The 14,838-nt window shown below is 42.2% G+C and overlaps 1 long non-coding RNA gene across 3 annotated transcripts; it reads right to left on the bottom strand.

Moving 5' to 3' along the window:
- Positions 1-3,925: 3,925 nt before the first annotated feature.
- Positions 3,926-7,764, bottom strand: LOC128630222 (uncharacterized). 3 transcript variants are annotated; one of them, XR_008394607.1, is made up of 5 exons: positions 7,681-7,764; positions 7,206-7,326; positions 4,866-5,058; positions 4,100-4,377; positions 3,948-4,006 (listed from the first exon to the last, which is right to left on the bottom strand). It is a non-coding gene; the product is annotated as an uncharacterized LOC128630222 (long non-coding RNA). The 3 variants fall into 3 exon arrangements; XR_008394606.1 differs by lacking the exon at positions 4,100-4,377 and having other exon boundaries at positions 3,926-4,006; positions 7,681-7,757; XR_008394605.1 differs by lacking the exon at positions 3,948-4,006 and having other exon boundaries at positions 4,044-4,377; positions 7,681-7,758.
- Positions 7,765-14,838: the final 7,074 nt, after the last annotated feature.

Genomic DNA, 14,838 nt, shown 5'->3' with positions numbered 1-14,838 from the left:
CCACAGATGGAAACTGGATGTGTGTTTGTGAGTGTGTGTGTGTGTGTGTGTGTGTGTGTGTGTGTGCGCGCGCGTGTGTGTGTGTGTATCTCAGTATCTCCAGTGTACAGTGTGTGTGTGTGTACCTCAGTTTCTCCAGTGTACAGTGTGTGTGTGTGTGCGTGTGTGTGTACTTCAGTGTCTCCAGTGTACAGTGTGGATTCTCCAGTCCAGCAGAGAGCAGCTTCACTCCTGAATCCTGCAGGTTATTGTCACTCAGGTTCAGTTCTCTCAGTCTGGAGGAGTTTGATCTGAGAACTGAGGACAGAACTCTACAGCTTTCCTCTGTGAGAAAACACCAACTCAACCTGGGGGAGAAATGATGATATATCAGAACACTGATCACACACACCCATAATACAGCTAAAGTTTCCCATGTAACAGAAATGTGAGTGCGTTTCTCTCACACACAGAAGTCAGAGGACAGGACACAACATCAGCATTATTATTATTATTATTATTATTATTATTAATAATAACAACAACATCATCAGTTACAATGATCCTTAAAGGACTGAAAACATTTTTGTTTGAACAAATGCTTCCTTATAATTGAAACATGAAGCCATTTGAAAAGACACATGACACTTTGGAAACTTGCAACCATGCGCGATCAAAACGTCAATGAGCCTTGGAGTCACTCTTAAGCCTTGTCTCATTCTCCATCGCGGTTACGGCTGGTAAAGAAGGTTGGCACATTGAAACGATCAAAACATAAAACATCAGAACATAAATGAACCAAGGAAATGCACTTAAGTCTTGTCTCATGCTCCCTTCCACTGATGGCCAAGAGAAAATGGCACTGGACTTGGAATGCACTGGGGTCTCCCCTACGCAACTTGAAGCCTGCTCAAGGCATGTCAACTGTCTGTGTCAACTAACTCGTGTGCACCATCTTGCCGACTGCAGAGAGAAAAGGGCACTGGACTTGAACTACACTGGGGTTTCACCTGCGCAACTTGAAGCCTGTTATGAAACTGCGTCGTAATGCAGAGAAAACTCTATTCAGATGAACAAGAAAGCACCTTGGCATTCATCAAACATGCTTGTGTTTTATCCTAGAAAAATGCTTTGACGTAAAGTAAGTCGTCCGAATGTGTTCATGTAAACTAGTAAAGGCTGTAATTACTTGACTGAAGTAAATGTACAGAAGAGGGCGTCCACGTGCGGAAACCTGAGAATATAAACGAGACTGAGAAGTTGTTGCTGGAGAAGGGTCTAACACGGACAAACACGTCCGTCCGCTCCAGTAGAATAGCCTAGTGTTTCCTTAAATCACTTTGAGGCGTCAAGACTCTAAATCCAGCGGGGTTTTCTTGCGCAGGTATGAACCCTGCTTGCAGCTTTGTCAGCTGTAGGTGTCAAGTCACTGGTGCTCAATCTCCTGCTGTTTATTTAAAGCAGAGTATGTATGCACCCTAACCCTAAAGTTTCCCATGTAACAGAAATATGAGTGCGTTTGTCTCACACAGAAATCAGAGGACATGACACCACATCAGCATTATTATATAATAATAATAATAATAATAATAATAATAATAAACATCATCAGTTAGAATGATCCTTAAAGGACTGAAAACATTTTTGTTTGAACAAATGCTTCATTATAATAGAAACATGAAGCCATTTTTTTAATAAAAGTATTAAAAAGTCTCCTATTTAAAAATAAACAAAATAAACAAAATAAATAAAATAAATAAGAAATCTCCTATTTGAACAAAAGATGAGATAAGATAATACTTTACTAATCCCAACGTGGAGAAATGAGGGAATTAGGAGGAAAAAGGAGCAGGACCTGCTGTGGCTTTGTTTGGGAATATTTTTGTTGGTGAAATAGAACAGAAACAGTCAATATTGAGTGTAAAATGTACGTCAGGTAATATTATCTTATTGTTTACATGTTAGCATAGCATGTTAAATTAACTACTAAATAAAAATAACATCAGCTGCATGAGCTTTTAAATAACGTCCTATTATTATTATTATTATTAACATTTACTGTAGCTGCACAGCCAGACTGCTCCTGTACCTTTAACACACACACATACTCTCTCTCTCTCTCTATCTCTCTCTCTCACACACACACACACACACACACACACATTCTTGTAATTATAACATTCTGGGGTCAGTAGTCCCACCAATGTATTGTGGGGACACCACTTTCCTGAGGTCCTACAGATGTGAAAAAAATCAGGCATGTATAATTTAAGCCTGAGAACACATATCATCTCAAATTCTGGATTTAAATCTCAAAATTTCTGTGCTTGGTTTTTTCACACCTAATGTGGACATAACAAGAACTCATCATTAATGGGGACCTAATTTGCATGCACAGCAAATTAGCTGGTTTTCATGTTGTAGAGGGGACATCACTAGATAGTTAATCTGCATACACACAGATCAGGTCGTTTATATAACAATGGGACATGGTTTTAAAAAACAAAGTTGTCAATTTAACTCTATAATTATTTATACAAAATTACAAACTAAGTATGTCTAATTTAGAGGGCTGTCTGTAAAGCAGATATGATGTGTATTTTCTCTATTTGAAGGTTTGAGCTTCTCATGAAATTATATTGAACAGTTGTTCTTAATTGTTTATACTAAGGACTCTTAGCCTTATTTGTGAAATATGCAATCAGTGAAAGTTTGGTTATCAAAAAGCTCTTACACAAATTTCAATATCTGCACGTAATAGATAACAGACTACATTTTTTTGGAGCTTTCTATTTCCGACAGAGGAACCCTTTGAGAAACCTCGGAACTTGTTAAGGAAGGTGGTACCAGTGCTATTATTAGTTTTGAGGCTATAATTCTAAGAAGCTTTTCATTTCCTGCTCCAAAGTATACAATTTTTTTTGTGGAATAGAAAGTAGAGGTGCTAGCTGTACTGAACCTCACTTATTTATCACAGGCATGCATCACAAATTAACACTATCCCCAGTCATTTTGGCAAGTCGAAATGACAAAGACACTCATCCTTTTGATATTTTAGCTACACAAAGTATTTGTTTATTGGTCTGGATCTCTAATCAAGTGAAAAATTGTCAGTCAGATGAAAAAACCCTGTCTATTCAACATTATAAAGACAACTTGAGTCTTGAGCTTCTTTACTGTGAAAGTCAACAAATATTTGCCCATTAAAGTGCACAACTACTAAGCTCACATGTGCCATGAATGAACTTGGACTCATTTAAGTTTGACATAACACTTCTGCTTACTACATATAGCCAGCTCAAAGTTAAACATATTGAGAAAAATAAAGATACTAGCCAAACACAGACACACAACCAAATGTCATAAACACAATTCTATATCCACTTAACTGACTAAGCTAAAAAGTGACAGTAACAACTTAATAATGTATGTTGAGGTAGCTAATTTTGATTCCAGGCAGTCTAAACATGTAAATGGGTAGCACACTGAAGCTTTTATTGCCCAATAGGCTTACTCATGAACTTGTCAGTCACCTGCATAAGGACCCACTGGAAGAAGGCGGCCCAAACTAATCTGATCTAATTCAATATAACGGTGTAGGTAAAGATCCTAATGGATATTTTAAATGCCTGATTTGTTCCTGATTAGTTTATTATGAAGTAAATGCTGAGTGGTTCATTACAAAGTAAAAGGCTAGAGGTGTAATGTAACTTATTGTTAAAGCATTACTACAGATGTTATGATGTACAGTATCTGTAATATAGATGTAAAGTGTTACTATCAAAGTGTTATTTAATCTTTGTTTATATCTCTTTTGTAAGCTACAGTGCAGTTATAGACATAGAATTTGACACTTTGCCAGTCTCTATCTTTAAGATATAAAGACTCAGATCTAATGCAGTTTTCACTGACCAACTTCCCTGGGACATGACATGACATGACATCATGAAGGTCTTCATATGTCTCTCCACTGCATGGACCTCATTTCCTTCCTGAGCCTTCCTCTTTTTCAGAGTAGATGTTTTACCTAAATGTAAGAATAAACATTAGTTACATAGCAAACACACACCTTTACACCCAACAGAAATTATTGTCTGGCAACTTACAGACTGGAACTTACATTTCACGTCTCACGAATGAAAACTCTGACTGCAGTTTGTGCATATGTACCAAATAGTAACTAAGAGTACTCAGTTTTCTTGGAGAAGATGCAGTAGGGAACCTACTGAGTCCCAGGGGATGCTTATGTTGGAAATTATGGAGAGGTGTGATTGAAAGGCAGGATTAAAAGTGCCAGCAAACTACACAATTCTGATATTTATGATCCAGAAAAGGTGTAGACTGTGATGGGTGCTGTTTCTCCTGGCCATTGCTCTCAGCAGTGTCCTCCTCCATAATCTGCATATTTAAACAGGTTTAAGTGACCTATGGGGACACTGTTCTAAATTCACATATCTATTCAGCTATCACAAGACTCCCTCACACACCTGAATAAAACATGCTTTGTGGGGACTCCGTATAGTAACTATTAACAGACAAGATTATGTAACAGAAAACAAATATGCTGTTCAATACAACAAAAACAATAATTATTTCACTATAGGAATTAAGTTTATGATTTCAGGGTTAGATATGGGATACTTTGGAAGACTTTGGGATAATTACGGTGCATTCAGACACACACACGTTTTGTAGTTCATGCTTAAACGTGGCAGTAAAATACCTGAAGCAGATCAGATGAACAATAATGTCTAATTTTATTGTTAATGCACAAGCACAAAATTTGTTGTGCAACAAAAATGAATCGCACCACTGCCGGATAAGACAATGTTTATCTTTTAATAATTTTTAAATTGTGAAAACAGAGAGGGAGATACCCTGCATACCTTGCTACACCAAGGCCAGTCTCCTCCTCCGTAATTGTAGGTAATTTCATCACCTTCTTTAAAGTCTGTTAAAGCAAACAGACCAAGATGTGGGCTTCCATCCACTTCAGTCTTCTGCATTCTGCCATTTGGGTGCTTGTGGTCATCATTAACCAGCCTACCAAAAGATCCGTCTTCTTTTGCAGCATCAATACTTAATACACAACGAGAGAAAGAGAGAAGTATTCAGTGACCGAATATTCCACATCAAATTCTACAAATATGATAGCTCTGCACAGAATTTTTATTGTTAACGGTCAGATGTAAATGTTTAAGTGGACAAATACTTTACAACTGCAATTTTCAAGTACAATGAAAGTACACTTTGAAGAAAAACTATGCAGACATTGTCATTTTTTATGCAGGTTAATTCTATGGATCATTTTATTAGTGGTGCTTGTAAAAGCACTACTATTGTTCCCTTGTATACTTATTATTATTATTATTATAATTATTATTCCACTTTTTTTCGGCGCGTAACTAGTCCCGCACCGTTTGTCGGAGATCGACGGGTGAGGTGTCGAATCGATCGGCTTATTGAGGAGATGTGTGCTATGACTTTATATAGAAAACATACACGGCCAGTACAGTGCTAACACATGCTAGCAACATGCCAGCATGATGCTAAAACATGCTAGCATGATGCTAAAACATGCTAGCATGATGCTAAAACATGCTAGCATGATGCTAAAACATGCTAGCATGATGCTAAAACGTGCTAGCATGATGCTAAAACGTGCTAGCATGATGCTAAAACGTGCTAGCATGATGCTAAAACGTGCTAGCATGATGCTAAAACGTGCAAGCATGATGCTAAAACGTGCTAGCATGATGCTAAAACGTGCTAGCATGATGCTAAAACATGCTAGCATGATGCTAAAACATGCTAGCATGATGCTAAAACATGCTAGCATGATGCTAAAACATGCGAGCATCATGCTAAACCCCTCTGGCAACCTATTAGTCCGACTCTCGAGAGTATTGGCGCCCTACACTGTCAGCTCTCAAAAGTATTGGCGCCCAATCTGAATTTTACACCCAAGCACCACTCACATTTTCTTCAGGAAATGTACCGTTCTAGTTATTATTATAATAATTATTATTCCACTTTTTTTTGAAGCGTAACTAGTCCCGCACCTTTTGTCGGAGATCGACGGGTGAGGTGTCAAATTGATCGGCTTATTGAGAAGTGTGCTATGACTTTTATAAGCGATCGGAATGCCGGAATTCCTGCTACAGAAGCTCAAAATCAGAAAATTTCCCATAGACTTGCATTGAGTTTCGAAAGTATTGGCCCTCTAAGGAGAAAGCTCTAAAAGTTTTGCCTCCGTACACGTTCGGCTCTAAAATGTATTGGCACACGATCTGTTCAGCTCTCAGAAGTATTGGCACCCAGCGCGGCCAGTTCTCAAAAGTACTGGCGCCCTTGACGGCTGGCTCTAAAAAGTATTGGCGCACTACACAACCGGCTCTAACAATGCTGGCGCCATCTGTCTGGCTCTCGAAAGTATTGGCACCCTACGCGGGCGGCTCTTGAATGTATTGGCGCCCTGTCCCGATTTCACCACGGCAAGCACCGCTCACATTTTCTTCAGGAAATGTACTGGTCTAGTTATAATTATTCTTCTTCCACCTTCGTGCCATTTTACCTCTAAAGAAAATGTTAATATATTGAGATTTTCAGTCCCTAGTGATGTTCTGAGTAAGAAAATAACCATACCCGTGCTTGCTAATAACTGTGCTGAGTGAGAACCTGTTCTACACACAGATCACAGCTCAGCTGCGGTGTTTAGAGACGCAGAATAAAAGGAGCGCGCTGTAGTTACAACATCGAAGCACATCACACCACCGCCCAGCGCTTTACAGATTCATAACAAACTAATAACTTGAACTAATGAGCTCGGCTCGGTCCAGACTACTGTCCACCCTGTCCTCGATTTCAGAGGCTTTAAACTCAATCCAGCGCTCAGATCGATAACTATTTAGGAAGCCTGACTCTGCTATTTATAACCGAACTATCCGTTACATGGTGAAGCTAGTTACAGAAGTCGGTATAACACTAAATATTCACATGACATGACAACCACCAAAGTCTATTTAATATATTAACTTCATTTTATTAACTTATTGTACTTACTAATGTGCTAGATTGGTTAAAGTGTGTGCTAACTCTGGCTAGTAAAGTCCGCTAGCATAACAATTACTTTAATATTGCGATTCAATTATAAATAAAGTCTTAAAGCAGGGAAATAAAATTACAAGCTTATAAACTGCAAAAAAAAAATTATAATAATAACTTACCTTTCGTTGTATTTGGTCTCGTTGCCGCAGTAGAATCACTCATTAGGGCAATGGAAAGCAGCTGGTGCTATTAGCCTGTGACAGCCAGGGCAGATGGGAAATGTAGTTCTTTTCCTACTTCCTGTGTGGTGTTTACGAACTATTAGTGCAGTCAAAAAAAACTACACTCCGCCATAACCCGACTTAAGGATTTCGTTTTACTGTTTAGAGATTTTAAAAAAGTGTCATTTCGCTGTGCGAAAATTTAAAAACTCAAACTTTAATTACTATTAAGACTTATAATTATTTGGAAAACATGATAACTATCTGTTCTAACTTATTAATGTTTAGCTTATGCTAACAATCTTACCTTCTAACAGTCTAATTAGGCTTTTAACTTACCAGTCACTTTTTGTACACTTACATTTTCTGTTAATTTTAACTTAATCAAATATCAATATTAATGCCTAGTTGAACAAAACTTTAAACATTTTACCTCTTTGTTTTAAAGCTTTTTAATCCGCTAATGTGCATATGCAGATTAACCACAGTCCTTTACTAAGTGGGTGGTACCATAATTTGCATAAATTAGACTTGCAGCGTGTGTGAAGTGGTTGGCCAAGCCCCTCCCCCAATAAATACCGGTTCCAGACTAAAGGAGGCGACATAGACCAAACCGATCACACACACAGTTTGTCCAGATCATGCGTTATATGCCAAAGATAAAAATTTGTGAGGCATCTGTTTACAGCCTCCTCAACACTTTTCAATGCATCACCCCTGTGAGGACATGGATTTTTGTCCCCATAATGTTTTTGGTCCCCATGAGGTTGCTGTGTAAACATGATGATGTCCCCATGAAGTGATAATTACAAACTTTCTCTCTCTCTCTCTCTCTCTCTCTCTCTCTCTCTCTCTCTCTCTCTCTGGTGCATGCTGGGAGTTTGTGAGCGAGCGTGGCGTGTGAGCGTGGTGTGAGAGCGAATGAACTTTTTTCTATCTTTATATAGATATATTTCTTTCTTTACATCTTGGAATTTCAGAGCACAATAACTGGGTGAGTGTGTGATAATATTATCAAGGAAGCGGTGTTATTAGTTGTTTTTTTTTTGCTGCGGGGAGCTGTTGATCTCGTGGCGGGGTGTAGGGATGGCGGCTCACCTGAGCAGTGGAGCCCGGCCTCTCTCACTCCGTCACGGGGTGCGGTGTGAGGTGAGCTCCGAGGTCTCGGTGGAGCAGGTGCTAATGGCGGTAGGGGAGCTTATTAAATGTGAAAACATTGTGGCGGCATCGAGAATGAACAAGGCCGTGGTGCTGTTGGTGAAGGAGAGGGAACTCATGCACCAGCTGACTGAAAACGGAATAAAGGTAAGTGGAGAGCTTTATTCCGTCACTCCGCTGAGGGCTACAACAGTTAAAGTCACGGTTTCGAATATTCCGCCGTTCATCCCTAATGAGGATATCGAGCGGGAGCTGTCTCGCTTCGGTAAAATAGTGAGCGGTGTGAGAACGGTTCCGTTAAACTGTAAAAACCCCGCGCTGAAGCACGTGACCTCTTTCAGGCGCACAGTGCTCATGTTTCTGAATGAACCCACGCTGGATATTTCATTCAGAGAATGGCATGAGGGAAAGTCATACATGCTGTACGCCAACACTGGGAGCATGAGGTGCTTCGAATGCGGGGACATTGGGCACAAAAAGTTTGCGTGTCCACATAAGAAACAAGACAGAGAGGAAGCGGGGCCGAGCGGAGTCAGGGTGGAGAAGCAGGTTAATGTGAGCAGTGTAGAGCAGTCAGAGACTGATGGAGGACAGGACACTGACCAAACCACGGCGGGGGGTAATGGACCTGATAGACCTGAGCAAACAAGGGAGGAACTAAGAGAGGGGTTAGATGAGCTGACTCCTGGAGGGAGAGGCCCAGAAGTAGAAAGAACTCAGGAATCTATAGTACAGGCACAAAAACGGAGCAGAGTAAGGGGGTCAGACAACACCAGGGGTGCGGCAGTGGAAGGGGGGTCAGATAGCACTGGGGGTGCAGCAGTGGAGGGGGGGTCAGCTAGCATGGGGGGTGTAGCAGTGGAGGGGGGGGGCAGACAGCATGGGGAGTGCAGCAGGGGAAGGGGGGTCAGACAGCACCAGGGGTGCAGCAGTGGAAGGGGGGCAGACAGCACCGGGGGTGTAGCAGTGGAGGGGGGGCAGACAGCACCGGGGGTGCAGCAGTGGAGGGGGGGTCACCTAGTATGGGGGGTGCAGTAGTGGGGGGGCCAGACAGAAAATGGGGCACAGCAGTGGGGGGGGGGGTCAGATAGCATGTGGGGTAGAAGGGGAGGGGGGGTCAGAAAACATGGATATAGCAGACAGTAGTGAGAAGTCAGTAAGTCTTCAAGCAGAGCAGGAGAAGGAAGTGGAAGAGGAGGAATTCCAGGATGACAACCTCTCCGATATCGCAGACATTAGTGGGTCGCAGTTGGGGGAAGATCAAGAGCTCTATTCACTAACTGAAATTGAGGGATTTCTGGATGACACATTCAGCAGACAGGTTGAGATCAAGGATTTTTTTTCGGATACTGAAAAATTTATTGCTTCAGCAGTAAAGTTACAACGTACAGCTTAAGTAAAGTTACAACGTACAAGTTACGAGGAGCTAGACCAAAGGAAGAGATACCGTTTAAAAAATCATCTAGCTAGATTACAGCCTGTGCCTTACTTCAGCGCATTGAAGACCTGGCGTACGATAAACACCTATTCGTGCTGAATCTGAAGGAAATGGACCTATCAGCTACAACAACCTTCTACCAGTCTGTCCTGAGAGCCTGGTCTTCAGTACTGAACATCAGCAGGACCGGTGCAGACTTTTTTCCCAACATAGAAGAAGAGCCGTTGTTCTACAACTCAGTGATACAGTCCAAAATGTTAGAATCAACATATCTTCGACAGCGCTTACGGAGAGCAGGACTCACAAAAATCAAGAATCTGAGGGCTGGAAACAGATGGAAGACGGCTAGAGAACTGTGCACTGAGATGGGTGTACTGTCGTGCCGCCTCATGCAGAGACTGTTGGGAGAGGTGGTCTCTGCACTGCCCTCCCTTTTCAGGGAAGCATTGGGACAGGACCGAGAGGAAAACCAGCAGGCCATTTCATCTCTACGAATCTCTGCGGCAGTAGAGGGGAATCAGCGAGAGGAAGGAGCTCTTTTATCCTTTAAAACACCGACACTGACAACTTTGGAGGACGCCTCGAAGAAAGCACTGTATGAAACATGTATTAAAGTTGTGTACAGAGGTGCTTTGACAGGACGGAAAGAGTCACACTGGTCAGGGCTGTTGGCACCGGACTCTTCCCCACGAGGATGCTGGAGGTCCCTGTACAAACCGCCCATAGAGAAGCGCACAGCTGATCTTCAGTGGCGGATAGTGCATGGGGCCGTGGCCACAAACAGACACGTGGCACACATCGACCCCACGAGGGGCAGGGAGTGTCTCTTCTGTGGCGAGGAAGAAACAGTAGAACACTTGTTCTTGCATTGTCGAAGATTACAAAGGTTGTTCTCTCTACTTAGAGCCTGGTGCAGAGGGCTGGGCGTTACATGGGCAGAAAGCCTTTACATATACGGGCCAAAGTACGTTCCAAAAAATAAAGCTGTGTTTCTACTGAATTTTATAATAGGCCAAGCCAAGCTCGCTATCTGGCTTTCAAGAAAAAACAAAATGCAGGGAGGAGGCACTCAGGAGGCAGAAAATCTGCTAAGTGCACTAGTTAAAGCTAGACTCAAAGTTGAATGTGTTTTTTTTTTTTTTTTAAATGACTCGTAGGCTGCGGGAATTTTTGGAAGTTTGGGCAGTTGGGGAGGTTTTATGCTCTGTAGGTGCAGGAGTTTTAAGTTTAATTAAAAAAAAAGAGCAGGGTGTGAAATAGTTTCCTTTTTACCTTGTTTTCCTGCCAATTTTATGTATTTTTTACTATTTTTATTTTTTTCTACACTTTTTAAAAGATGATCCCTATCGGCTGTAAGTCTCCCCACCTCAAACACGTCGTGTCTTTCAGGAGGCAGGTTCATATGATTCTTAAAAAGAGCGATGAAGAACTGAACTTGGTGTTTAAGTTTAAAATCAATGACTTTGATTACACCGTGCATGTAACGTCAGAAACGATGAAGTGTTTTGGGTGTGGCGCTGTAGGACACGTGATCCGCTCGTGCCCGGAGAGAGCAGGCGAGAGCCGGCCAGCTGCTCACGCAGAGGAACCCCTGCCCGTCAGAGCCGAAAGCAGGGCCTCGGTACCGGACGAACCGCAGGGAAGCGTGCAAGCCTCGCAGGAGGAAACCCGGGACCATAGCGATCAGGAGAATGAGGTGACGGGGAACGTAGAGGGAGAACAGAACGAACAGGGTGGTTTAGATGTGGAGGTGAACGTTGGTCACACCGCAACCAGGGTGGCAGAGTCAGTGTTGGCTAATGAGGAGGAGGTTCACATGGACGCTGACCTCCCTAAATTATCCACCAAGAGGAAAAATCCGGAAAATAAATCAAACACTGAAAAAATTGCAAAAGTGTCAAAGATTAAATCAATGGGCTGTTCATCTCAGTCAGAGGACGGTCTTACAAACACACAAGAGGGTGAAAGTGTGGAAAGTGATGTAGGCGGAGACTCTCAGATGGAGGTAGAGGGCGCTTACTCTTCCACTGAAATTCAGTCGTTTTTAGACAGGACAAAAGGCATGCGTTTCGTTAAAGTTGAGGATTCTTTCCCAGATTTAAAATTGTTCCTTAATTCTGTTAAAATGTTTATGAAAAACACAGAAAGCACCGACCAACCAACTTTTAGTGAACAAGACGGTTATCGTCTCAAGAAACTGATGACGAAAGTTAGAGAGAAAATGGTGAAAGATGGTTAAATGTCTCACATTCTGTTTTTCCCTATTTTGTCTTAATCTCACGTTTCTGTTCGAATGCAGTTTATCATTTGCCATGTGCGACATAAAGCTGGGATCCTTGAATATTAATGGTGCTAGAGAGGATGTGAAGAGAGCGTCCCTTTTCAGCTTGTTTAAGGCTAAGAAGCTAAATGTCATATTCCTACAAGAAACACATAGCACAGCTGATAATGAAACTGCGTGGAAGAAGGAATGGGACGGGGAAACATTCCTCAGTCATAAGAGCAGTAACAGCGGAGGGGTTGGGATCTTGTTTTCTAGAGATTTTTTACCCATCTCTTGTGTGACTGAGGAAATCATTGAGGGACGTTTGTTAAAGATACAAGCTGTATTCGAAAATGTCAAATTAAATTTGATCAATGTATACGCTCCAACTGTAGGCACAGAAAGGGTGGTCTTCTTAAACACTTTAAACACTGTTATTAGTAATTGTGGTGATGACGGATACATGTTCCTGGGTGGTGATTTTAACTGCACTGCAAACGCAGTGCTGGATAGAAACCACCCGGAGCCACATGGAGCCAGTAAGGGATGTCTGGTTAAATTAATCGATGCAAACGATCTGTGTGATGTTTGGAGGCTCTTCCACACCACTCAGCGTCAGTATACTTGGGCTCATGTGAAAGACAACTTTTTGTCTTTGGCAAGGCTTGATAGATTTTATTGTTTCGCACATCAAAGCAACATACTGAGAAGCTGCTCAATACACCCAGTTGGAATCTCAGACCACTCCCTTGTCCAAGTTTCCATCTTTATTAAGGAAGTGAAATGTAATAGCACCTACTGGCATTTTAACGTGTCTCTGTTGTCTGACAATGCTTTTAAGGATATTTTTGTGTATTTTTGGAGAAGTTATACAAAAACTAAGTCCGAATACACGTCTCTACAACAGTGGTGGGACATAGGGAAGGGTAAGATCAAACAGCTGTGCCTACAGTACACTCTCAATGTCACAAAAGACATGACGAGGGCCATGAAAAATTTGGAGAGTGAAATAGTGAAGCTGCAAGATTTGGCAAATTTCTCTAGAAAAGGAGAACATTTAAAAAGTCTCCAGAGGAAAAAATCAGCTCTATCTAACCTGTTGGGTTTCTCTGCTCAAGGTGCTCTGGTTCGATCTCGTCACCAAAATGTCGTAAAGATGGATGCACCCTCTCACTTTTTCTTTGGCCTTGAACACAGGAATGGACAGAGGAAGCTCATGCACTCTCTGCGGTCCAACACCGGGCACCTGCTACAGGAGTCTGTGGAGATCCGTAAGTGTGCAGTAACCTTTTATGAAAAGCTTTTCAGGAAAGAGTTCCAGGAGAAACCAGAGGTGGCGCAGTCCTTTTATGAGGGTTTACCCAAGGTCTCAGAGGAGGTCAACGCAGACCTGGAGGCTGAAATCACTGCTGCTGAGCTACTTTCTGCGTTGCAGAGCCTAAAGTGCGGTAAGGCACCAGGTATTGATGGTCTTCCTGTGGACTTTTATAAAGCATTCTTGCCTGTGATCGGAGAGGATCTACTGCTTGTTATCAGAGGCAGTTTGTACAAGGGGCAACTACCATTGAGCTGCAGGAGGGCAATCCTTACTCTTCTCCCTAAAAAAGGAGATTTACAGGAGATCAGAAACTGGCGACCAGTGGCTCTTCTCAGCACTGACTACAAACTTTTATCAAAGGTGTTGGCCATGAGGCTGAGACAAGTTATGGAGCATGTTGTCCATGTCGATCAGACCTACTGCATACCCAACAGGTTGATATCTGATAACATCATTCTAATTCGTGATGTTCTGGACCTCTCCAAGTCATTGGGCTGTGATTCCTGCTTGATCTCTCTAGATCAGGAAAAGACCTTTGACAGAGTTGAACATCAATATCTGTGGCAAACGCTAGGTGCGTTCGGGTTCAGCTGGGGTTTTATAAACATGGTGCGAGTCTTGTACAGTGACATTGAGGGTATTTTAAAGATCAACGGTGGTTTAAGTGCTCCTTTTAAGGTTCAGAGAGGAGTCAGACAAGGTTGTTCATTATCTGGCATGCTGTACTCCTTGGCCATAGAGCCTCTCCTAAACAGATTAAGACGGTCTCTTTCAGGTGTAACCCTTCCTGGATGTGAAACAGTTTTTAAATTATCTGCTTATGCTGACGATGTTGTTGTCATCACCGAGAAACAAGAAGATATTGACACCCTTGTAGAAAGCATTAATGAGTTTGGTGTAGTGTCCTCTGCAAGAATTAACTGGGGAAAAAGTGAAGCGATAACATTGGGCGATGAGTTGAGCAAGAAACTGGTTTTACCTGCTGGGCTGAGTTGGAACAAATGCGGTTTCAAGTATCTTGGTGTTTATCTCGGTGATGATACTTTTGTGGGGAAAAATTGGGATAATGTTTTAGAGAAGGTGGAAGGGCGTTTAAATAAATGGAAATGGATTTTACCGCACATGTCTTTGAGGGGTCGCACACTTGTGATTAACAATCTGGTGTCGTCTATGCTGTGGCACCGCTTAGCATGCGTAGACCCTCCAGCACAGCTGCTGGCTAAAATACAAGCAGCATTGGTGAACTTTTTCTGGGACCGTTTGCATTGGGTCCCGCAAAGCGTACTTTTTCTACCCAAGGAGGAAGGAGGGCAGGGACTCCTCCATCTCGCCAGCAGGGGCGCCGCCTTCCGACTCCAGTTCATTCAGAGGCTCCTTGTTGGGCCCAGAGACCTTGTCTGGAAACCCTTGGCCC

Source organism: Ictalurus punctatus, unplaced genomic scaffold (genome assembly GCF_001660625.3).
Source record: "Ictalurus punctatus breed USDA103 unplaced genomic scaffold, Coco_2.0 Super-Scaffold_100046, whole genome shotgun sequence".
Classification (NCBI taxonomy): Eukaryota; Metazoa; Chordata; class Actinopteri; order Siluriformes; family Ictaluridae; genus Ictalurus; species Ictalurus punctatus.
This window is presented reverse-complemented; position numbering and strand designations above follow the sequence as displayed.